This window comes from Anastrepha obliqua, chromosome 4 (assembly GCF_027943255.1).
Source record: "Anastrepha obliqua isolate idAnaObli1 chromosome 4, idAnaObli1_1.0, whole genome shotgun sequence".
Classification (NCBI taxonomy): Eukaryota; Metazoa; Arthropoda; class Insecta; order Diptera; family Tephritidae; genus Anastrepha; species Anastrepha obliqua.
The window spans coordinates 109,535,937-109,562,688 of record NC_072895.1 but is presented as its reverse complement, the minus strand read 5'-3'; the positions used below and the strand labels follow the sequence as shown (position 1 = coordinate 109,562,688).

General features: G+C 35.2%; 1 protein-coding gene across 1 annotated transcript in view; it reads left to right on the top strand.

The window, feature by feature from the left end:
• The window catches only part of LOC129244339 (calbindin-32-like), a 166,162-nt gene that overhangs the window by 27,865 nt on the left and 111,545 nt on the right, over positions 1 to 26,752 (top strand). The window lies entirely within an intron of this gene.

The window sequence follows — 26,752 nt, the reverse complement described above, 5'->3', positions numbered from 1 at the left end:
CTTGTGTGATGCAGCTTGTAAAAGATATTCTTCAGTCTGAAAATCTCAATAGTTTTGGACCAATAGAATGTCTCTTTAAGTGACTTATTATAAGTAAAACCCAATGCTTGAACAAAGTGCTGATATGCTTGAACCACGTTTAATTCGTAAGTTTTCTAACCCCTGATTTTCTTCTTGGGAGTGGTTCTGTGACATTCTCAGAATATTTTTCCCTCCACATGAAAAACCGGTAAAGGAGCTCTTTATGAGAAAACTCGCTTTTAGTATCGGTGATGTATTCCATATGATCAGAGTTCTATGGACCGGCCATTCGATAATATACTTATGTGTCTAACATACCCATATTCAGTAAAATATTTACATTCTCGTAACTAATAGGTATTCGGAAAAATAAAAGATATTCGGGCAAAAAGGATGACAAATACGAGTATTCGAAATACCTCAATCATAACACGACCTAGCGGGTTCATTATTTATAAAACTACTGAGATAAATTTAAGTTTTTTCTTATGTTCTTTATTTATTTTTTCTTATTTAAGCAAATTAAGAACGGTTTGGCCGAACCTGTGATCAAAATAATAGGAGCGCGTCGAGCCACCAAGTTTTAAATACTTTTTTATATTTATTTTTTTATTTTAAGTTTTTATAAATTTGGCTGCACATGCGTACAAGATAGGGATTGCTAATACGGACAAATGCAGGAAACGCAGTGAGGATGTGGAGGAAACTTTAGAACACCTTCTGTGCGTTTGTCCGGCATTATTAAAAACGCGTTTAAAATGCATGGGAGTCCCATTGTTTGAGGGTCTGGAGCACGTCTCAGAAGCGGATCTCCCAGTTCTGCTTAGATTCGCCAAAAGTGCTGACATCCTACATGATGTCTACTTTCGGTATTCATAGAGGTCGGTCTCCATCTGGTATCGCTAGGGACCAAAAGGTCTATGCGTGGCTTAATGCCAACCAGCCTAACCTAACCTAACCTTTATAAAAGTAAAACGTCTTTCAAAAGTGACTCCTAGATGCCAGAAGTACGTTTTTACGAGTAAACCATGGATACTTACCTTAGGCATTAAAATTATTGAAACTTATTATCAAAATGGTCGCTCTTTAAGGACAACAAACTACGTAATTTTTTTGTCGGAAATAATCGTTCGAATGAGTCGACAATTCAAAAGTTGGTGAAAAAATTTCAAGAAACTGGTTCCGTCAAGGATGGAAAAAGAAGTGGCAGACCAGACTATGGTTTTTTGAAAAGTAAATTCTATGTGAATGAGCCAACAGTGATTCCAGAGCTGAAACACAACTTTGAGATCGAGATTGCTGAACTCAATGCGATGATGTGTGAGTGAGTGCTTGAAAAGTTTAATTCTCGTATGACAGCCTGAAGATGTGCTCATGGGGAACACCTAAATTACGTAATTTTCTATATAAAATTGTTAAGAGCGGTATTTTGAATAAAATGAAATCTGAAAGAATCTAAATTTTCAAATATTTTATTATATTAAAAAAAAAAAACATCTGGGTGCGTCTTTTGAAATATCCCTTATAATGCATTCTGCAACAAAGTTTGTAAAAAATGCACAAAAATTTAACAAATGAAAAAATATATATATCAAGATGTCCAATTTGTTATTCAGAATTCGGTGAAAATTTTAAGTACAAAATTCAATAAAATTTAACAAATTAAAAAAAAAATACATCAAAATTACAATTTTTTATTCTTTAAACTTTAAGATATGCAGTTTTGTAAACCACTCAATATTAGTGCAAGTTTCTAGTGGCCCAAAATTCGTATGAAAACACCCTTTTTGTGTGTTAGGCTGAGATTTCCGAACATTTGCTTTGTATGCAAGAAAATATTCAACATCCTGTCGTTAAAATTAAATGCCGTCGTTAAATTAAAATTGTTAAAAATCGCTTGTCTTTTGTAGTCATTTGCAAATTATACTTTATTCTGCTAAAATTAAGGGGTTACAACAGGCAAATTTATTTTATCTACTTCAAAATATGACCCGTCTGAAGCAACAGATATGTGCGAACGTTTAACCCAGTCCTCTATGCACGCTTGGTAGGCCGACGAAGGGATGGCCTTCAGCTCCTTCGTCGCATTCTCTTGGATCACCTCTATCGACTGAAATTTCCTTCCACGAAGTGGTAAGTTTAAGTTGGGAAACAAAAAGAAATCGCACGGGGCCATATCAAGTAAATACGGTGCTTGACCGATGGCCCAATTTTGGCTCAGTGCGATGGCGCGTTATCATCATGCAAAATCCAAGAATTGTTTGCCCACATTTCCGGCATTTAAAAAAGAGATTGTCTGTAAAGTCGGTTTACTGACGATAGTTTAACGCGATATCGTCATAAGAAAATACTGATTGAATGGTTGCATTTTTCAAAAGAAAATTTTAATTTTATTTTTTTGATAGATATTTTGTATGGATATAGAGAATGAGGTAACAATAACATAACATAATATACTTTAACATAACATAACATAACATAACATAACATAACATAACATAACATAACATAACATAACATAACATAACATAACATAACATAACATAACATAACATAACATAACATAACATAACATAACATAACATAACATAACATAACATAACATAACATAACATAACATAACATAACATAACATAACATAACATAACATAACATAACATAACATAACATAACATAACATAACATAACATAACATAACATAACATAACATAACATAACATAACATAACATAACATAACATATCATAACATAACATGCTGTTCACGCAAGGTAACGACGCATTTTTTGGTGCGTGCAACCGGCTACATAGAATTATAAGACGTTATCACGTCAAAAAATAATAATAACATTAAAACAACAGGTATTATTAACAAACTCGGTTTTATTTTAAATTCTTCAAGTAAATCGAATTAATAATAATCAATAAGAAGGTATATGCAAATACAAATACGTGAATTTATATATGTAATATATATTACATATGCGCATATACATACATATATACGCTTACTTAAGTAGGAGAGAGCAAGATGTCGAACGTTGCCGTTCGCTTGCTTTGTTTGCTTTGTCGTTCGTTCCGCGCTTTCGCTTGCAGTTCATTCAAGGTAACGGCAATGAGAAAGGTAACGACACATTTTTTCGTGCGTGCAGCCTGTTAAATCGAATTATAAGACGTTATCACGTCAAAAAAGGATACTTTTTAATTTGAAAATTTTTTTTGAATTTTAGAGGCTTTGAGTTATATAATTTTTATCGTAGAATTTGTTATACTTTTATAAAAACATGAAAAAAAATTAATTAATAACTTGGTAATTCATTGCGCTTCTATTATTTTGTATAATGGCGTGCACACCTATTTTATTCCATAATAATCGCGTATGCCCCATCCATCTCAATTTCAATAACAATTCAATATTCCGAAATATTTTTTACTCTGAGCTACCAGCAAATGCAAATGCACGCGCCCACTTTTCAATATTTCGCTATAATGAACAAACAATTTTTCGCTGCATTAAATATAATTTTCCCCAACGCATATTAAGGACTATAATGGCTATTACTTTATAAATGCGTCTCGAGAACATTTATCATTTACCCACAATCAAGCCGCTTGTGGAGCGCACGTAGCCATTTACATATATGTACACATCGTTGCATTACACACATACGTACTCGCACGTGTATTAGTGATATGGAAATCGTGGTAGGTCTCTGTTGCTGTTACTCCCACATTTAAATGTGTCAGTTAATCAACATAAATGCCAACATTGACAGGGAGCATATTAATAAAAACCGACGGCGGAGAAAATTTACCACAAAACAGTTGGGAATTTGTCGAGCAGAGAGCGGCAGAAACAACAATGCATACATAATCATGAAATTAATGACATACTCACATGACAGGTTCATCAACTGCAGACAGACAAATGTCATTAAAAACCGTTTGAGTCGAAAAATGTACATACATTTAAGTCCATATGTGGAAGCGAAAAACCAACTCGAGTGCTATGGAGAAGGAATTGGTGGCAAGCAAGGAATTTTAAAGTTACGTTTCTCGAAAATGGCTAAGAGTACAATATACCGTTTTTTTAATATTCATGCATTATAGCAGCATTCTTTGAATTTGTTTTATATAGCTTTTGTGCTAGAGAGAAAATTCCAAGTTAGATTAATTGCGATTCGTAAAATATGAGGGAAGTAAAAAGTTCTGTCCGTTTTCCGGTTGATGTCTGCAGTGAGCCACATTTCACAAGATTTATTATACCTATATCGATTCATACTGCATAGCTGTTTAAAGGTGTCATTAGGCAGCAAAAAAAGTTCACTGATAGCTTTATGTTTTGGGAAGCCAAAGCATTGCTTTACTGCTTTTCAAAATAAAAGAGAGACCCGAGAAAAAAAGTCGGTACATTTTTCAGTTTCTCTACGATCAAGGTGAAAAGCCGCAGTTGGTGACCTTTGTGCTGTTTATGGATTCAATACAGTATCGAATGTCACAACAAAACGGTAGTTGCAACAATTCTGTTATGGTAAAGCGAAGAGTAGTCATCCTTCGGTAGCCCGATAGTTGAAAATGTCAATAAAAGCAAAGAAGTCATCGAGTTGGGCCGATAAATGAATACTTATTCCATTGCCCTGAAACTAAGATTAGCCAGAAGTTTTTTTTTAATTCTGATAATCCTAACTATGCTAATGTTCTCACCAGCGAAATCGCGCCGAACGTTTTATTTCATTTAAAGTTGAAAAAAAAACTATAATTCGATAAGAAACTAGCACACCGATGGCCTTTTACTATAATGGGGGATATAAATGTGTTAGAGTTACTATAGGGAGTCAGTTGCATGAATAGTTCTGAGGGGACTTGAGTTCAAAAAGGTGGAATGTTTTCATTCATGTAGTTTAAGCAAAAATGATATTTTATAATTTTTAATTTTACATATATAAGCTGATAGGCTAGTGACAAATACGGCCAACAGCAACGCGAAATGCATTGCCAACAAATTCTGTATTTTTTGCCAAGAACATTCAACAATGTTGATCTTCTTTCGTTGACTGGTAGCTACCAAATTATTAAATTAATTACGAAATTAAGAGACGAAAATGGACCTGGATTGGCTTTACTCTCCGTAGAGAGGACGACAATGTTACTAAAATGTCTTTTCAGTGGAATTCACAAGGAAGCTGGCGCACAGGACGTCCACGACAAACTTGCACAAAGTCTTCCATCAGAGCTCTTTTACTGCGATCTGAAATGAAAACAGATATAAGCGGGTGACCGAAACCATTGGAGAGTCTTGTTTTCCGCCCTATGCTCGGACAAAGAGCGATAATATGAGCAGAAAGATGTTTTTTATACAGGGTGGGGCATGTAAAATTTGCTTTTTGAATCGGTTATAAAAAAAAATAATCAATATTTTTTCAAACTTTTTTTATTTTGAAGATTGAACATTGCCATTTATGAATGAAAAATAATATCGTTCAAATGACTTCCACGACTGGCCATTCGATCAACCCAATTTTTAAGCAAATTTTCGATTGTTTGGGCTCCAATTTCATGAATGGCAACTTCGATTTCGTGTCTTAAAGCATCAATCGTCTCTGGATGGTTCGCATAGCATTTGTCCTTAACGGCTCCCCACAAAAAATAGTCCAACGGGCTTAAATCACAGCTCCGAGGCGGCCGATTGATATCGGAATTTCGGCTGATTATTCGGTTTTCAAAAACGGTAGCCAAAAGTTCGAGTGTAACTTTGGCAGTGTGACAAGTTGCACCATCCTGTTGAAACCAAATGTAGTCCATGTCATCCTCTTCAATTTTTGGAAACAACTCGTTGAGCATGTCACGGTAACGCTCGCCATTTACTGTAACCGCGGCTCCTCGCTCATTTTCGAAAAAAATGGCCCGATTATGCCGCCAGACCAAAAACCGCACCAAACAGTGCCTCGTTGTGGATGCATTTGCTTCTCTACAGTAACGTGTGGATTTTCTGAGCCCCAAATCCGACAATTGACGTGGCCACCGATGTGAAAATCAGAAAAGAAGAAGAAGACTCATCACTTTGGAAATAGGTTTTCAATATTTGTTCATATTTTGTTCAAGCGTATAGCGTCCCATTTCGTAAATGTGAAACCTTTAAGTAAATTATGAACACATTTGACATGTCATTTGTGTTACCATTCTCAAAAAAATAGGTAGTTCAAAAAGCAAAAGCTATGTGGCCCACCCTGTAGTAGTTTTGGGGAAAAGAAAAAAAGTCGAAGTGCATGCCTCAATCATCAATGTCTATCAATAAGAAGTGGGAAGGATCGTTAGTAATTTCAGTTACACCATTCGATATAAACTTGTCATTGAAAATGTGAGATATTAATTCCTCTCTTGCTCGCGTCAATTTGTATGAAGACTCACTGCTCTTCTGAACTGAAATTTCATCAGCCAGTTTTTTGCTTCTACACAGAACCACATAAATTGGAAAAATTTTAAGAATTGATTTTGTGGAGCCAATGTGAAAATACCGAATTGCTTCGCGTAGTAAAAAAGGAACTACTCCCATAGAAGGTGGTAGGGTAACCAACAGAACACTATTTATAAGGCTAGCTAGCCTCAGCGAGTGACATCAATGCCCGAATGATGTTCACATATCATTTCGAAAATCGAATAGAGTTTAATTCTTTCCTTTTCCACTACTGCTACTGTCATTAAATGTCAGGTTCTTCCTGGCATCCAGTATGGCTAATTGATATTTCGCTGGTATGGGGAGTTAGGCGATTAAAGTCTGGTAGTTTAAGCTTAACTTTTAAGATTTGGCTTTAAAAAATATAAGTTTTTTAATACCCAGCTCTCAATTTGGGCTTATTTTTACTACGCAAAATGGTGGACTTTCTCTTACATTAAGGATATGAGCCTAAACATCTTGATGATCTGAGTTTCAATTCCCGATTGTTTTAAGGTTGAAAGTTACTAGATCTCATGCACATCTGAACCTTATTTTAATTATTTTATTGATGAGTTGAAAACTTTGAACTAACCTTTTTAGTCTATACCAGTTTTGTAACCTAAACCCTTTTTTAACCTTTAAGGAGACCTATCTTAAGTTCCCAAAAACATATTTTCCTTGATGTTTCCACCCTATCTTACAGAAAACTGGACCATTTCAGGGAAGTTGCTCTAGGCGATTTTCATTCACTGTCCCACCACAGCTCCTACATGCTTCAGCCTACTGTGCCTCTCCTCTCTTTAAAGAGTAAGCTGCTTTGTCCAAACTGTGCGTGTTTTCAAAATAAATTTTTGGCGATGTACATTTCTATCTCAATCCATGTTTTAACAAACTAAACTGCTGCAGCTGGGAATTGGAAGCCAACAGCGCAGATTGATGCAGATTTAGTAACATTTTTATTAATTGCTGTTGAAAACGTTATTTTGGTTACAAACCCTTGGTCATTAACCTTTGGTGGGTTAAATTGGAAGGAACAAACTGAAATTATCCGAACGATCTAATTTCAGCAGAATGTCAAAAAACCCATCAATTAATTGAATTTTTCCACACTTTTTTCTTGTTGGTGATATCAATGAGAACCCCTGAGCTACGTTACGCGTTTTTGTGTGGTGTCGCTAAAGATTGATGAATTACGGTTAAGCCAGAAACTATCCATATAAGTAAGGTGCACATCCGAGCCCTTCGTGGGATAGATACGGAAACTGTAAATGAAGTCATGGAAAATTGGATGGGCATGGTACGATGCTACAAAGCCCGCTGAGGCTACCATATTAATGAAATTGTATTATATAAATAAGGGAAATATTTTTTTTGTTCCTGCAAATTAAATGCCAAATTAAATTGAGGGCTCTTCATTTTATTTTATTTAATTTTATTTTCTAAACTATGAATGTTTAATTTAATTAATTTTTTGCTCGTTCGATTTGATTTTTCTTGGGGGCACGAGATTGTTTTTGCTATTTTTGGTTAGTCAGCTCAATTTAACCTAACCACTGATTTTTTCCATTTTATTACGCCAAAATTGTGCCGTCATATTTAAATGCTCCGTATTTTACGCGTACGTGCTGGCATGCAAGAATGCAAGAGAATTAATCAAAAATATTTTTAGCGAGCAATTTTTGTGAATACGAATGGAATAGAAAAAAATTAGTTTTAATTTGTTCATGTTGGGTTGGGTATACATAGCACCACATAACGTAGTTAAATACTACATATACATAACCTAATAAACTAATACATTTCTCTGGTGCATTAAATATATTAAATTAGTTCGTACGCTTTATAATTTAAGTGTGGTTTGCGGCGATAAATAAATCTCTGTGACATTAAAGCAACGATGACGTTTTGTTGAAATTCACCAGCGATCTATACAATTTAATACTATATTATATGGTATTGTATGTATATCTAATAGTCATAAATCAATGCCATAACATCATTATGATTAAAAAAATATTTTTCGCTTTCTTTTATTCGTGGCTTTTCACATTTATTAGCCATTCAGTTGCATGTCAATGGCAAATCGATAGTATAAGGACACGTACAAGGTTAGTTGGGAGGTTATGTGGGAGTTTTTAAGGGGAAAATGAAATGAAAAGTAGTTAGTTAGTCAGCTGGAATCTAACCAATTGATTGATAAGTTAGTTTTTTGTTTAAGAAAAGCGATTCATGAGTTGCGACGCAAGTGATTTGCAGTGGGAAATTGAAAACTATTGAAGGTAGAAAAATTTATAAACAGAAGTTAAAAAAATCTAGATAATACAAATATGGGTTAAAATAAAATATGAAATGTTCCACATGTATGATTGAAGATGTGATCTCGATATTTGGAGTTTACATTTTTTATTTTCTCTTTTATTATTTAAAAAATTTTTGAAGTCCCATTCGACACGTAGGGTTTTAGTCTGGAAACGTTGCTACTTGAAACGACTTGAAAGTTTGAAGAAAATATTCTAGTACCTCTGCTTTCATTTACAAACAAAACAAATATATAATAAAAAAAATTTTAAATACCTTCCTAGTTGTGCCGATCAATATTACTTGTAGTTAAGTTCTCACCCAGGAATTTATAGCTTTTATAGAAGGAAATTTCCAGTTTAGCCTTGGGCCAGAAATGTAAATGGGTATTAAGTAAAGGGTGATTTTTTAAGAGCTATAGGAAAGTTTTTCAAAAAAACACACGTAAAGTTCAGAAAAATGCATGCAATTTTTATTTAAATCGATAGTGCAGTCCATATAATTTAATGTTTGAAGATTATTTCATGCAAATGTTGACCGCGACTGCGCTTCAAATGGTCCATCCGCTTATCCAATTTTGGCATACTCTTTCCAATGATTCAGCCAGTATCTCACGTATAAACGCTTTAATGTTGTCTTCCAATGCGTTAATTGAAGCAGGCTTGTCTGAATAGACATGAGCTTAACATAGCCCTACAAAAATAATCTAAAGGCGTTATATCGTACGATCTGGGTGGCCAATTGACAGGTCCCGAACGTGAAATAAAATGTTCACCGAACTCGCCTCGCAACAAGTCCATTGTTACGCCTGCTGTGTGGCATGTTGCACCGTCTTGCTGAATCCACATGTCATGCATGATTTCATGGTAGCGCTCACCATTCACAGTTACGTTACGATTCGCAGCATCTTTGAAGAAGTACGGTCCATTGATACCTCCAGTCCATAAACCGCTGCAAGCTGTGACCTTTTCTGGATACATTGGTAACTCTTGCAATTCTTCTGGCTGATCTTCACTCCAAAATCGACCATTCTGCTTATTTACGTACCCATTGATCCAAAAAATGAGTTTCGTCGTTGAACACAATTTTTCGATAAAAAAGTGGATCTTAAACTTTCGTAACAGAACACGCATTTTTATAATAAAATTCAGTGATTTGCAAGCGTTGTTCATTTGTAAGACGATTCATGGTTAAATTATAGACCAAACTGAAGATGTTTGACAGTGAAACAAAACACGAAACGTACGTCAGCTTTTTATACCAACTGTTTAAAAAGATAATAGCTAAAAAATTACCCATTAGATGAGTTGGTTTAAGGGCGCATGAGGAGAAGTGGTTAGCGTCATCGAGGCTTGCTTCACAGGTGAGACATAAGGTGAGTGCATCAAACATATTCTGGGTAAGTAGAAGCTCAAAAAATATCCAGAACGAGTTTCTCGAAAGTCTCACGAGGAAACTTAAGCTTTGTAACTGCAGTAGGAGTTTAGTTGAAGAACTCAACCGTTGTTCGTGCAACCGATTATCTCTGGTCAACAAGGGTACTGAAATATAAGTGAAATTTTTTTTAAAGTTCAATAATTAAGCATAAGCAAATTATAAAAATAAATCAAAAAATTTAATAAATAATAAAAAATATTTTAATCAGAAGTTTTAGAAATTTTCAAGGTATGCAGTTTTATTGTTCATTTAATTTTAGTATCATAAATTCCAAGTTTAAAGTACAAACTATAGCATAAAAAAATTGTGAATAACTCTTAAGAATTACGCGTACGGCTTTGTAACTCAATGTGTGATAAATTGTGTTTGAAGACATCGTCAATATTGGGCAATTCCATGCCAAGTTATTTTAGTGAAGTGGAATAGTTTTTTTGCTATCATTTTTTGTTTTTAATTTTCTTTCTACAATTTTTATATTTTTTATTTTTAATTATTTGAGAAAAAATAATAATTTTTTTCGAAAATTTTTGGGGGAAAATTTTTGTGTCATATTTGAAAAGCATTCCCGTAATTTTTTTTTTTTTTGCTTAACGTAGTGCAGTGCCACTATAAACCTTGCAAACAAAAAAACAAAAAAAAAAAAACAAAAAAATCTGAGTGGGATATATTTAGTTCTAAAAAAATGTAAAAATGCTGAAAATAACGAAGATAAAGTCATAAAGATAGCACTACAAGCGTCAGTGCACTAAAAGTCAAGTGATTTTCTTGCTCCATCTCCACAACGCACCAGGTAACACCTCAGCAACTGTGGGCGCAAATTTAATTAAAATAGGGTTGCAACTCGTTTCATATCCGCCTATTATCCAGACTTTGTTCCCTCCCTTTTCTCGAACTACTCTTTGTTCCCCAATTTGAAGAAATGGCTGCCGGGAAAAAGATTTCATTCAAACTATGCCGAAAACTAAAAAAAGGTTTATCACCAGCAATTAAGTAGGTTTTATTTTTGCATGGACTTTTCAAATTACCCTCGTATTTTACTTCGAAAAACGCCGTACCATAATTTTTATGATTGATTAGTAATAAAAAATAATTATTTTTTAAAATTTTTTCAGCTTATTTCCTATTATCTTTTAGCCTATAAATGAATCAATTTGTAGAAGAATCAATGGCAACGTCTAAAATAATTGAATTACTTGACATGGGAGCGCTCAATTTATTCTTTGGAGTCACTATTTTTTTGCGATTTGCTTTACCTTCAAACTAAATTAGTACTGCGTTCTACGCTTTTATCGCAGTTCCGGCATAAACACCACATCAATGCGCAGAGTTTTCGCAATGCTGTAGTCGCTGCTGTTTTTGCTAACTTTACTCTTAACGCACACTTAGTAAGCGGAATCTCACTCTTTGAATCAACTCGACTAAATAAAAAAAAAATTTTCAAAAAAAAAGACGGGCCTAATTTTTATTTGTGTCAATTTATGTAGGAACTCGCGTGAAATAAAAACTTTTTTGCATTCAGAGAGCAAGCTCAGTCTCATATTTTGTCAGTTGATGCTCTTGCAAAGGGTGATCAGATTGGAGGTACTTTTCTAATAGGGATATTTTGATGGATCACACGTGACTACTGTCAATTTAAATACATAATTTTTTTCACTATTGATTGACATTTCATGAAATGAAAAAACTTACGCCTCAACAATGTTTACAAATCGTAAAATTGTATTACGAAAATCGAGGCTCTGTCAAAAGTGTTCGTCGCGCGCTATGGCCAATTTATGGTGTTTAAAGATGAGCCTCATTTTAGCTTAATAACTGTGTCAATAAGTAAAATTATCGTATTTGAGCTGAAGAACAACCCGAAGTCATTCAAGAACAGCCATTGCATCCATTGAAGACAACCGTTTTGTGCGGCCTATGGGGTGGAGGAATCATCGGCCCATATTTCTGCAAGGACGAGGCTGGCGCTGATGTAACAGTGAGTAGCGAATGCTATCGCCCCATGATAATCGATGTTTTAATGTCGAAAATTGATGCCTGCCATGCCCACAATATTTCCAGCTTGGTTCCAACAAGACGGCGCTACCTGCCATACAGCCCGTGAAATAACGGATTTACTACGTCGTCGTTTCGGTGAGCAATTCGGCTCTCTCTCATCTCAGACCATTGGATTGCCCCCCAAGATCGCGTAATATCACATCTTTGGACTTTTATTTGTTAGGGTATGTAAAGCCTAAATGTTTTGTGGACAAACCAGCTTCGATTGAAGCATAGGAAGGCAATATTACTAAAATTATTCAGGAGATACCAACCGAAGTCCTACAGCGAGTCATTTAAAATTGGTGTTTAAGATGACCGAATTACGACGCAGTTGAGGCCAATATTTGAAAGGGATAACCGTTAAAAAATAAGTGTCAGGAATGGTTCCACACAAAAATAATAAAGATTGCGATTAATTTGAATTTTCCGATAGCTATAAATTGATCACCATTTACAAGGTGGCGCAAAATTAATCTCCGTATCGGAGGATTTATAATTTTGCAAATGGAGACGTACGTCAATCAAATTTGACACTAGTGAACTAGACAGTTGCAGTATTCAAACAGACAAGCAATGCGGTGTGTAAAGGTCAAAGTAAAGATTTCTATCATTTCAAATAATTTTTTTATTTACATAGTAAAAAAGTATTTTTTTATTTACATAGTAAAAAAATTATTCAAAAACCAAACTCGATGATTAATTTTGCGTCATCTTGAACCAGTATCAGTTTTTGCACTCTATTGATGTATTTTAGTAGAACACCTCATATTTGCCGAGCTTCATGAAATGCAGGTCTGCGATTAAACTCATTACTTCATCATTAATGCAATGCCATTCATTTCTCATCAAGAAAAAATTATAATTATTGCATGTAAAATAATAACAGTTGCAATTATTGCTGGTATCGCCACGTTCACGTTCGATTCCATTGCATTAAGTAAACGGCATTCAAATGTCAATTTGTGCATTTCCAACGAATGTTAACTTAATGTAATTAATTGTTATTACATTACTCATGTAATCAATGCTAATTCAATGACGGCCTCTCACAATGCCGCATAGAATTGGAAAATCCAGTGCGAGCCAACTGCATATCAGTATTTACACACATCTACTTGCTGACGTGCGACAACATGCGACTCGCCGTAATGCGTTTCACGCCCACCAGGCTTGCCAAACCACTAAGTCACCCAAGCAGAATGAAACCCTCTCCTCCGCCGATCAGCCAATCAACTATAGCCCCACTTGATGTATTTAACTTTTCGCGCCACTAACCAGTTAGCGCATTCACCGCTTCAATAGACAGGCAAAATCAGCAATTCGTGACAGCGTTGAAGTGGCTGACTAATAAAAAAAAATCTTGTACAGTACCAAAATAGAATACAAGAAAACGGCAATAAACAAAAAGAAAAAAAACTTTCCCATATGGTGGCGGCTTCTGGTTTTAGTTCACTAAATCTGCTTGAACTTTGAATACTGCACACACATACATATACATTTATGTGTATGAGATTTACTCGAAAAAAAATAAACAATACCGATATGTGTTGTAATAAAGAGCGTAGCGTAGAAAAAAATAACGCAAAACTTAAAGTGAAAATGTTAACAAACATAGTTTTAGGCGTTTTTACAATGTTTACCACAATGTCGGTATTTTCGCGCTTCGCTTCCGGTTGTGCGTTACACCCTCATGGCCTAACTAACATTCGAGCTCACCAAGTATTCACGCTCATATGCCCGCAGAGCAACAACACCCCACAAAGTATGGCCTGCCTACGTATTGGAGGTCACACAAATATTGCTTGTACGGGAAAGTTGCGCTACTTACAATATTTCCATTGTTTGTCTAGTCAGCACAGTGTGTAAAAATAAATGAAATTTAAAAGAAATGACAACAAGAAATCTTTGTGTGATGGATATTCAATCAATTTAGTAATAAAATATGTTATTTCTCTTCATGTAGCTAATATATTTGAAATTGAAATTTGAAAAATCGAGCCAAGGAACATCGAGAGATTTGGTAACTCCTAAAACACTCAAGTAAAAAGTCCATTGTATTTAAAGCTCTGGAAAGTGAAAGGGTAGATATGCAAGAAGGAAAGGGAAGAAGTAATAAAAGACAAAATATGATAGAATAGGGGAAAAGGAGGGTAGTTAAACCGATGAGAATTTTCCAGATTCTTTGGTAAATCTGAAAATAAAATAAAAATCAGTTTGAGAAAGTGAATTTTGCTCTAATGACATCGGATCCTAAAATTTACAGCCTTGCTCTACCAAATGCGGGACAGTTACAAAGAAAATGCTCAGTGCTATCCGCCTCATCTAAGCAAGACAGGAAAATCAGGTCTTCAGTGATTCCAATGGTGGTCATATATATGTAGACCTCATGGATTATGCCCTGTGATAACACCGACCATCAACCACAAGTCTTTTCTTCCAAGTTTTAGAAGAAAGTTCGGCAGTTTTCTGTTCGGACTTTTCAGAAAACACTTTCAGTTCTGCAGCGTTCTAGACTGGACTATCGCTCTTTGTGTACCGCTGATCCACGGTTGGCCAAATCATAGGCAATTTCATTCAGTTGAACATCGCAGTCCTGGAATCCATATAAGTCCAAGCTTATTCTGCATTGTAACAGAAGTAAGCTTCTTCTTACATTCTTGAACAATGTTTGAGGTTTGTTTTGTATTCTCCAGAGCCTTTAGTGTAGCCTGACTTTCACTAAGGACTCCAATCTGTTTCCCTCTCCAACTCGTCTCAATTATTCATTCTACTACTTTCAGAATGGCAAAAATTTCCGTTTGGAAAATAGTTGCCATTTCTCTCATGGCGTAATGATACTTATTTTTATCGTTTAAGTACCATCCGGCTCCAGACCCTATTTCATTCTTGGATCCATCGGTAAAGAAAATATCCGTCAAACCTCTTTGAATGCACACTGGATTACTCCATTGCTCACTTATTGACATCAAATTTACTTCCAAATGAAACTTTTTTTTTTATTTGAGTGAAATCGGACCATAAATACGATTTTTAGAGATATCTCAGCGCCACATATCGAATCTATTTTAGAAGAAAATATCTCCTTTTGTGTGGCTAGTATAAGTATGCTTCTAATTTGAGCCAAGTTGGACCTTAAATATGATTTTACTTATCGCAAAATCCTACGATTTTCTTCTAACTGGTTTGAAGACAAATTTATCCTAAAAGTTTGAACTCAATCGGCTGGCTACTTTTTCAGTTTACTGGTCACTGATACACCCAGAAAACTGCACACTTTTATACATTAGGTGAATTCTTAAAATTTCTAAAGAAAGGTGTGCTAAGAAAATCTAACTTGTCTTTTGCAATGGAAAGAGCACACCTCCATTGGCAAAAGGGTTCGCCTACAAGATTAATTGATGCGCTCTATACAACTTTAGAATATAAGACGACTAAATATAATGTCACCACAGAATTTAATGCCAAAAACCAATAGTAGGCTTAAGCAAAATTTCCCCTGCGAGAGGATTATCTTGCTTTATACGTCCCGCAGGGCGAAGTCCTTTCACCTTTGAGTTGGTTGAGTAAGCTTTAAACCTGTCAGAATACTATGACTAAGGCAGCCAGGGGATGCCTCCTGATCCCTTCCTTTGAAACACCTCTACAACGAGGTTACTATGCTTCCGCTTAAGGTGGAGTAAGTAAGATGCTCAGCAGGCGATTTTTGCTGGGCTGTTAACGTAAGAACCAGAAATGCTTACACTTCTTGGAGGCTCAGTCATCTCGCAGGCGAGTCAGGACTACTGAATCAGATAGTTAATAGACAGAAAGTAAACGATATTCATCGGGAGTCTCTTACTACTTTTCTAAAATCTCGACCCTTGAATCGATATTCAACCACCGCCCATCGCAGAGGAAGGGTTTTAGTTGCCTCGCGAGGTCCACGCTTTTTTGGCAAGGTTGAGTTTCCACCTATCTAGAATTGACCGATCGACATACTCAGCATACGTTCGGCATGTGAAGGTACAGCGCACGATACTAATCACATATTCACATGTCCACTAAACCCCCTAAATCCACTCATCTATCACCATTCGTTCTTTGGACCAAATCCGTCGAAACGCAAGATTCGCATATTGGATTAAGAGCTCTTAAAGTTATGACCGCCGTATCCGAATGGGCTGATGCGTGACTACCATTCGGAGTATGTAGGTTCGAATCTCCGTGCATGAAACACCAAAATGAAGAAACAGTTTTTTCTAATAGCGGTTGCCCCTCGACCCGCAATGGCGAGCCTCTGAGTGTATTTACGCCCTGAAAAAGCTACTCATTATAACCATTTGCCATTCGGAGTCGGCCTTAAAATTGTAGGCCCCTCCATTTGTGGAGCAACAGCAAGACGCACACCAAAATAGGAGGAGGAGCTCGGCCAAACACCCAAAAAGAAGTGTACGCGCCAAAAAAAAAAAAAAAATCCTTAACGCCGTCTTGACTTTGCCAGATTATGAGAAAAATCGAGGAATGCCTTTATATTTTAATGCAAATGCAAAATGGTTCTATTTTAAAATTCTTCGCTACCAACTGAAATGGCTTGGCCTTCCATGGTAATTCAGGTACGTTTAGAAGTAAGCTCCTTAGATTTGAAGTTAGATTGAAGTTTTTTCTGTAAACTCAATTACAAATTTTATACGCAATAGACTCCTAAATGCACCATAGTGCATTGTGTATGGAGTAGTGTACATATCCTTAGCCTCTTAGGCCGCTTTTGTTCACGAGACTACTTATATAAAGGGGTTTTCAATTGGCGCGGGTCGATTTTGGCGCCCTGTGGCAGCCATTTGGTTTTGGTGACATCTGTCCAATCTTTTGTTTATTATTCAGTTCTTTATGCCAAATCATCATGGCAAGTTACACGATTGAACAGCATGTTCAAATGATAAAACTTTATTATCAAAATGAGTGTTCATTAACGCAAACGTTGCGCGCATTGCGCCCATTTTTCGGTAGACGTGGTGGCCCTTCCAATTTCTTATGGCCCATATTGAACCATATGGACCTAGACGACATGTGTTCCAGCAGGACGGCGCTACGTGCCACACAGCAAACGCCACACAGCATTCCATTTCAACATCTACCCGCCCTTATTGAAAAACCCTTTAGAATGATAGACTCATATATCAGTATATAACTATATGTATGTATGCAGAAATATTTCGTATATACATACGTATGCTTATTTCATTGTACGACGCTGTGTGGCTGTGTGTGTGTGTGAAACTTTTTTGTTAGCCACGTCTGAGTTCTGGCTGGAAGAAATTTTTGCTAAATAAATATTGTTGTTACAGTTTTCTATTTATTCTTGCTATTAAGTGTTTTATTGTTTTGCTTGTTTTTGTGCAAACATTGTTGCTAACGTTGGTGGCAGTATTTTGCATTCATCGTTTACAGTTATGTCAGGAAATGTTAGTGCTATGAAAGTGATTGTGTGTGAAAGTAGGTTTTATTACATGTATACTTGCACATACACACATACCTGACAGTTATTTTTGATATAACAATAATCATTTTTCAGTATCGATTTCGCATTTCTGCTTTATGAAGAAACACTTGTTGCATGACACGTTAAGTCTTTAAGAGTGGCAGTTATATGGATTGCAAGCAGTGAGGAAATAATAGTTGTACGTGGTATTCGAGGCTATAAAAAATATATCAAAGAGTATTTTTGTTCAATGAAAATGTATAAATAAATGAATGAAAAATTTTCAAGCGCATTTCAAACCATCCAAAAATTTTACGCGCAATAAAATGAAGTGGAAAATGTGAAATACAAAGAGATGCTCTAAAATTAAACTGGCTGCATTTTTTCGATATCATGGCGCAAAAGAACATTAAAGCGAAAATAAATATTATGCCGAATAGTTAGACTGCTCTGAAAGCTTTAGACACTTGGAAAATAACATACAAACTAGGTGAGAAAAATTTAAAAATATAAAAATAAATCTGTTAGGTGTTTGGCCGAGCTCTTTCTCCCATTTGTGGTGCGCGTCTTGATGTTGTTCCACAAATGGAGGGACCTACAGTTTTAAGCCGAATGTTTTTTATGAGGAGCTTTTTCATGGTAGAAATACACTCGGAGGCTTGCCATTGCCTGCCAACGGGCGACCGCTATTAGAAAAAACTTTTTCTATCATTTTGCTGTTTCATGCACGGAAATTAGGGAGTGACCGAATGGGGTTTACGCACCAACCCACTCAGTTATGGCAGCAGTCTTCTGAACCCACTGAGCCGCCTAATAACTTCATACTTGGAGTGAACTTTAAGGCATAAAGTCCGCGAAAATACTGCTGTGTGCCTCACAAAACGTTAGACAAAACTACAAGGTAAAACCAAAAATTAGTATGGTATTTCGCCTCTTTCGTATATCTCAAAATGTATAATTCGGATTTTCATTCTAGGATTGAGGTTAGGTCCATCCTATGGAAAGTGGAAAGTATCCATTGTGATACTGTTTATTTTGCGGCTTACAATAGTTTTTATTGCAGTTTAGGTGGTCCGAAGTTGGGTCTTATCAAGAAATCTTTCATTTTTGAAGCAGAGAGGAACTTTTTTCCATATTAGCGAAATCGATCGTCAACGTTGATAAGATCTTGGATAGCTAAATCTCAACGTTTTTGCTTCAAATCGGCCTCGTATAAATCCGACAGTCCTGTGTAATGTACACCGCCTTGTTGGTCGATAGATTTATCTTGGTGTTCTTTGGCTTCGATTTGCAATGATAAGTCTGCTATTACAGCTCACAGCTTGGCATTTTAGGATGAATCCATACATATTTCCTCCAAGTTTTCGAAACGATGCAAGATTTTGTTCTGACTGCGGTTGAACATCGGCAAGCATCCAATATATGGCTGCACTCCATATGCGATTCCATGTCAAGTGATCCAAGTATTTTGGAAATTGTCGTCAAGTTTTCTGAAAATTAGTGTATTTGTAATTTTGAGTATAAAAAGAAGTAAATTAAAAATATTTCGAAAAAATTTTACAATTTTGAGATTTAGTTAGTGTTGAAAATTGTGATTTCGAGCTATGTAAAGTGAATTTTTTAGAAGAAGAAGAAACATTTTTATAATTAGTTTTTTATTTCTTTTAGAACAAAATTTATGTACCTTTACAAAATTTTGTATTTAAATTAAAAATGTGTTTTTTTTTTGTATTTTGTGTTGTTTTAACACACGCTCCCTCAATTTAAAAACAAAATTTTATTAATAGCTGAGAGTAGTGAAAAATATGGTGCATCAGCTCTCAAATGTGGGTAGTAATGCTTCAATCGATTTACGAACGAACGTAAAACCCGAGTACAAGCCAATGCTTCGCTAGAGCAGTATTTTGTACCAATTCTTCACGGGGTCACTGTACGTATTTGAGCACAACTCGAAAAACTATGGGAACCCTGTTATGAAACTTTCAGACATTGCTGAGCACATTATGAGCTATTAATGAAAAAATCTGAGAGGGGTTTTTCAAAAATTACAACAAAAAATTTTTTTTGTTTTCTACTTTTCCAAAAAATATATTTTTGTTTTTTTTTAATTAGAACAAACATTTCTTTTTTAATATTTGTAATAAAAAATTATTATTTTTTAATTATATTTTATGCTAAAAACATAAGAAAAAATTTATAAAAATTTCAAGAAGAAAAAAAAATTATTTCCCTTTAAAAAACTAAATACCAAAATTTTCAATATAAAATAAATCGCAAAAATATAAAATAATTTTTTCAGATAAGTTCTTATTCTAAAAATGTCTAAAGTTAACGAATTTTCAGAAAAATGTATAACAACGTGCAAAATATTTGAATCACTGGCATAGAAGAGCCGCCATAGAGAGCAGCAGTCCCCTCAATCTAGTTCCGCTTGTTCTAATTTCCAGGAACTTGTTAATCGAACTTCGTATTTACTTCATATTTATCATTTTATATATAAGTAAGAATCTGTTTTGATGTAACTTAGATTAAAAGCTTGCCTGTTTACCTCTTCGTATGTTCCTGTGGAATATCTGTTTTTCGGCGCCTTTGTTAGAACAGCTCGGTATAAATTTATAATAAAAGCGCACTACATAACATCCCCTTACTATTAAAATAGCCTTTAAATTTTTTGATGAAATGAGAAAATGAATTTCAAACTTTTTGTCGAAAGTAGCTGTCACTCAAATCTCGTTATGTCTGTAAATATTTATTATTTTTTGACTGACGTTTTGACCCACTTTGTGGAACTAGAATTTGACAAAATTTTGACCACATATAAAATCGACGACGGAGAATCCAAATATTCAATAAAAAAATAATAGCCTATGAGCACATAGGCTATTGTTATACTAAGGGGACGATAAAATGGTTAGAAGACCAAGACTTGTTATGGTACTTTACTTGTATGGTACTTTAAAAAAAATAATAATTGGCGCGTACACTTCTGTTAGGTGTTTGGCTGAACTCCTCCTACTATTTGTAGCGTGAGTCTTCATGTTTTTACCCAAATGGAGGTAGCTACAATTTTAAGCCGACTCCGAACGGCAAATGGTTCTTTATGAAGAGTTTTTTCATAGCAGAAATACACTCGGAGGTTTGTCACTGCTTACCGAGGGGCGACCGCTACTAGAATAAACTTTTTCAATTATTCGATGTTCATGCATGGAGTTTCGAACCTACGCACTCCCGAATGGTACTTAGAGTGCAAGTTTTTGCATTTGAGAAGAGACATTTCATTACAGATATTGTGCAAGGTCTATTTTTTGCCTTTAAGAGGTGACATTTCTTTGACTCTTTTTGACCATCATGACGGATGGAGTCATTTATTTTTCTCAGACGGCAAAATAAGCAGTAAAGGTTTCACAAGGAGTCATCTGAAGTGGTCAATCAACTCTTACAGGCCGCCGCTTTTATTTTCCGTGTGGAAAGACTTTTAGATCTGAACTTTTATTCAATACAAACCTTCGTATTAGCATCTGATTACTTTAGATTTCACGACATCAGTGAAGATTCTATGGTAAAGTTTAAGATTAAGTTGCCATTTGCTACCTCTCTCCTAATCGATATCTTCTCAGATACTTTCTAAAGTAAACAAGTTCCATCTAGCCTAAGACCAATTTGTATTAATAAGCTAGATGCAGCTTGTAGCGTTAACTGACATCTCTGGAAACTAGTCCCAACATTAGCATTAGTGATGCCGTTAAATCTGCCCGGTCTCGCCTATTTCTGAAATATATCCAGCCGCTCCGTAATAAAGAAGCAAAGACATCGCTCTCCTTCATATAAGAACTCAATAGTCTTATAATTAGAGTATTGCATCCCAATGACTTAATACGTAGCAAAGGCACTTCTTCACACCTTATTTAACCCTTAATTATCGGTAGTAACTTTTTGCACAACTTGAAGCAAAATAATTGTCGCACTAAGCACAAAATAGTTTCCTGTCTGGTATAAAGTTACTTTCTTACTTCTTCACCAACCACCCACAGTTGACGCCTTCTACAAACATTTCTGCATATAGTCATTTTTTTGTAAACTAATTTACCTTGGCTGGTGTGGTATTGCATGCCGAAAGTTTCGAAGTAAGTTGCTTCCATGAAATCCTAAATAGCTGAACTATTCGCTAACTGATGGCTGACTGCAATGAAAGAATGAATGAGTGCATGTCAATGAATGGCGGCTGTATGTCAAGTCCATGTTTTCATAGCATTTTTTTTCTTTGGTTTGTTTTGGTGTGGACTTTGTTATGCTTTGTTTCATAGTGTTGCATGCAACATGTCGAGCAAATTGAAAAGCTGTGTTAAGAGCTGTGAAAATTGCTGGTAAACATGCATAAACTGGAAATCAAATACAAAAACACAAATACGAGCACATCGAAGGTATATAGTATGCAGGTAAAAAAGTAGTGAGGGCAAGCAGCCAACAACGGTGCCAACAACAATGCAAGCACTTTGCGTTTGTGGATACTGAGTCGCAAGCGGCGGTTTAATTGAAATTTAGATTTAATTATGATAACAGTGTTTGTTTTCTGCAAGTAACAATTGCAATTAGATTGCTTTTATTGTTTTTGGCGCTTACAAATTCTAAGTAATTAGTAGATTTTAGATAATTGATTTATATGGAGTTGTAAGGGGTGATTTTTTTTAGAGGTAAACACCCCTGAAATGAAATGCATTAATATTAAGCTTACGCTCAGCTGCATTGATTATGTTTGGAAATTCTACTTTATGTCGCTCATTTATGTCACTTATTTGCTGAAAGAATCACATAATACAAAAAATTTTGTTTTTTAAGTTGGCATGCCCAAATGACTGCAGCTACTTGCTTTATGTTATGTAAAAAATGCATGCAATGACTACTGCAACAGTAGCTCCCTAGAAGGAAATATATTTTTATGATTTCTTAGAGAGTTAAAGTGAATTGGGAACTTTGAAACCATTTTTCTCGAATTTTTGATTTTTGAGTTACGAAGTTTTTGCAGCAAACGAATAATAAGACTCGAGTGAAGTGCATTGTGACATTTTCGACTACATTTTCGAGCAGAACGTGCAAATATTCGATCTCAGTTAGTCCAGAGGCGTTGGATGGTTCGCCAGCGTAGACCAGCTACTTCATGTATCTGTACCAGAAAATAATCCAAAGCTGTTATACCACGCGATTGTGGTGTACAGTGTAGACACCTTGATTGCATTGCGCAGTTAAAAATCGAAATTTTAAAAGTCTGGAACGAGGTGCCGACGAGTATTCTGTAGTGTTCTGGTGCGCTCTGTATCAAAAAGCGAAATTTATTAATTAAAAAAGTGGAAAAGCCACTTGCTTATTAAAATCTCATAAAAAAATATGTTTCAAAACAGATGTTGGCCATTCTTTGTCGTGGTGCTAACATTTAGTAACGCTGAATAAAGGAAATTTTTTTGAGAAGCATCCAACTACGCACTTGAAATGCCTTGTTTTTTACTTTAAACCAAATCTATAAAATTTTCAGCAACTATTCTCCTACTTCTTATGGAAATCGTAAATGGTGCGTGTTTTTATTAACTCACTGTATAAATTTCTTTGTTCAAAGTAATAGGAATGCGACGAATAACTAAGTTTTAAATATTTTTTTAATAAATTTTTTCTTATTTCGTTATAAATATATGTTATAGTTCATACTAAAATAAAAACATATATCTGAAAGTTTCAAACATTGAACGATTAAAAAAAAAATCAAAAAGTTTTCATCAAAATTCCAAATTTTTCAATAAAATGTTTCAGTTTTTCATCACAATTTAAAATTTTTAATTCTAATTTTCAGAAAAATTGAGGGTGTACCATTTTGAAGCTTATTCAAGGTGCTAAAAGAGCGTGTTGATTTATTTTTTTGAGAATTTTCTTCCATATTTTCAGAATCCTTTTTCTTATATGGAAGAAAATGCTCAACACCTGGACGGAAAAAATTGTCATAAATCCATAAGAATTTTAAGCCATTTGAAATTTGCTTTTTGTTAAACTAATATTGCATGGGATATAAAACTGCATACACTAAATTTTTCTAGAAATTCGGGGTAAAAAGGTGGACATTTTGATGTAGCTTTTTTAAGATTTGTTAAATTTTTCTGATTTTTTTGAAAATTTTGTACAAAGTTTGTAGCATTGAGTTATATGGCTTTTAATATAGAATCCATCATACTTTTATAAAATATAAAGCAAAAAATTAAATACATAAATTTTAATAATACTAAATTTTTTTAATTTGACGCGCTTATTTTATTTTGAGCACCAGTGTGGGTACATTTGACCAAATTATGCGGTCAGCGAATATTTTCTGCAATCGATTCAAGATCTCGCATGCGCTGTTTGTACCACAGACTTCTCCTACCAACGCCATTCAATAAGTGAGCAAAAAAAAAAATCAGTAGCCACGGATTCTAGATTGACTATCACATTTTGGTCTGCATAAACTTAAAAAAGCAGGAGTCAATGGTTTATATATATAATTGGCGTGTTTGGCCGAGCTCCTCCTCCTATTTGTGGTGTGCCTTTTGATGTTGTTCCACAAATGGAGGAACCTACAGTTTCAAGCCGACTCCGAACGGCAAATGGTTTTTTATCAGGAGGATTTTCATGGCAGAAATACACTCGGAGGTTTGCCATTGCCTGCCGAGGGGCGACCGCTATTAGAAAAATGTTTTTCTTAATTTTTGGTGTTTCACCGAGATTCGAACCGACGTTCTCTCTGTGAATTCCGAATGGTAGTTATGCACCAACGCATTCGGCTACGGCGGCCAATGGTTTACAATAAGAAAAAACAGCATTTTTGATGGAAATAATAATCATGAAAAATTTTATTTTCGGTATAAATTCTTACTTTGGTGTTGATTTATTAAGTTTTTAAATAGTAAAATTCACTGGTGCAAACCGGTTGTCATCTGACACAAGAAGCTATATGGCAAGTCGAAAAACCAGTCTCTAAAAAAGCACCCTGTAAATCATTAGAAAAATAGTGTGATGCATACAAGTTTAATTTATAGATATTCATTGATTCGTTTGGTTGGAAATTATTGCGACTCAGAATGCAAGATACAAATCTGCAATTAAAATCCTACGTGCTAATGTCGAACTTTTGATTTATTACCAGCTGATAATCAAATCCATTATTTTTAGGTGGTATTACTTACTATTACTCACTAACAATTGGAGAGTTGTATTTTGTAAACTTCTCATTTCTCAGTTGCCTAAGGCAGTTGTGATTATCTGCTGGCGGATATGGACTTTAGTCACAACTGCAATGGTAACTTCCAGAAGTTATTTGTAGTCATATATTTTGCTGAGGAGGGATAAGACTACAATTATCATGAAGAACTTAAAAATGGAAAATGGCGTCTTGTCTCCTCATGCCAAATTGAGCAAATTACTCTGGAGATTCTCGAATCGAGTAGGGGACAGGTGGACAAATAAACCAAAACGAAAGCCTTAAAAAGTCGCAGATCTCTGCAGTCTACAATGGGAATGGAAAAATAATGGGATAGCGGGAACCGAGAAAGAGTAGGAGGAAAGTGTCTAGCACAGGATCTTATAGATTTAATATTAACGTTGCAGCTCGTTTGGATTTCTTGCAAGCGAAAGGAAAGTTGCTTCGTTGCTTCGATTGGTTTAGTAAATGACTTGCGCGAAAAAAATGGCAACACTCTCAGAATTTTTTCAACCCTGCGAAGAATCTGCTTAAAATTATAGATGCCACTTTTTTTATTTAACTGTTTATGTATCAAAAAATACCAAAAGGCACTGGACTCGTCATAAGAGGTGTGAGAAGCTGGATGATTTTTTCTGGTTTTGCGTTTTTGTAGTCTTAGGCGGTTTTTGCTTTACCGAGATTGCCTGTCATATCAATGGATCGTGGCTGCTACAGAAAAATAGAAAATGAAATGCTCTGAAGACTAACTCATCTTGGGGCAAAAAGCCTTCTTCTTCTATCAAAACTTTTGAGCAATTCTTCTTAGCACAAACAAAACTTTCCTTCATCAGAAATTTTTGTATAAACCGCATCGTATGCTTAAACATTTTTTTCGTCGCCATTAGAGTTTATATTTCGATAAATAGAATTTTAGATACGTGTATTTTCCCCATTCAAGTTAAGCTGTGGTGTGTGTGATGCTTGGGCAGTAAGTTACCTTTGTGCTTTGTTTTTACCCAACCATCGAACTCAACGGATTCATTGGCAGTACGAGCCTTCCGATAAGGGCAGTTGTATCTCTATCGGTCGCACACTATAAGGCACTCCGCTGCCTGTCCCTAGCATAAGTTATGTTAGTTTATAGTGGCTAACATCCTCCATTTAGTCCTATTGTGATAATATTTTGTAGTTGAATGAATTATTGATATTTATCTATTAAAAGTTGTCGAAGACAACCAAAGAAATATTAAAGAAAGGCAAACCGTCGTTATTTACTCATTAAAGTTGTGCAAGATAGTGTTCGAAGCTTTTCAAATTTATTTACCTGCCTTTTACACTGGCCTGTGCTACCACCTAGTAGGAGCCAGTAGTGATCCCGAAGCTTATTTTTTCAAAGCTTGACAAGATTTGCTTTACTATCTCACAAGTCAGTTCTCAAGCCCAACTTTTTCTCTCCAAAATTTTCAATATGACAGGCCTATCTGGGAGATACAAAGTTGGAAGGCAAAAAATAATTAAGAAATATCGGCCACAAACATTTTTTTAAGGCCATAAAATACTTTCAAACCTAAAATATTTCGTGTATTTGTGATCGTTAATTTCGAATTAGACGAATCGGATGTCAGATTTTCAGTTTTAAAAATGCAAATTCAATATTTTGAATGTAGTTTTAAAAAGTTGTTGGATTTGAATGAAAATTTTTACCCGGTGGCTTTTAGGGTCGCTCGTTACAAATCTTACTACAAATTTCCGCAATTCGAAATGGCGGTTAGTATTATTTCCTATGGTTTCAGGGAGTAACAAAAGGCCACAAATGGCGGTTACTTCAAGCTAACTAAAAAAATAATCCAGACATAAATTCGAACTGGA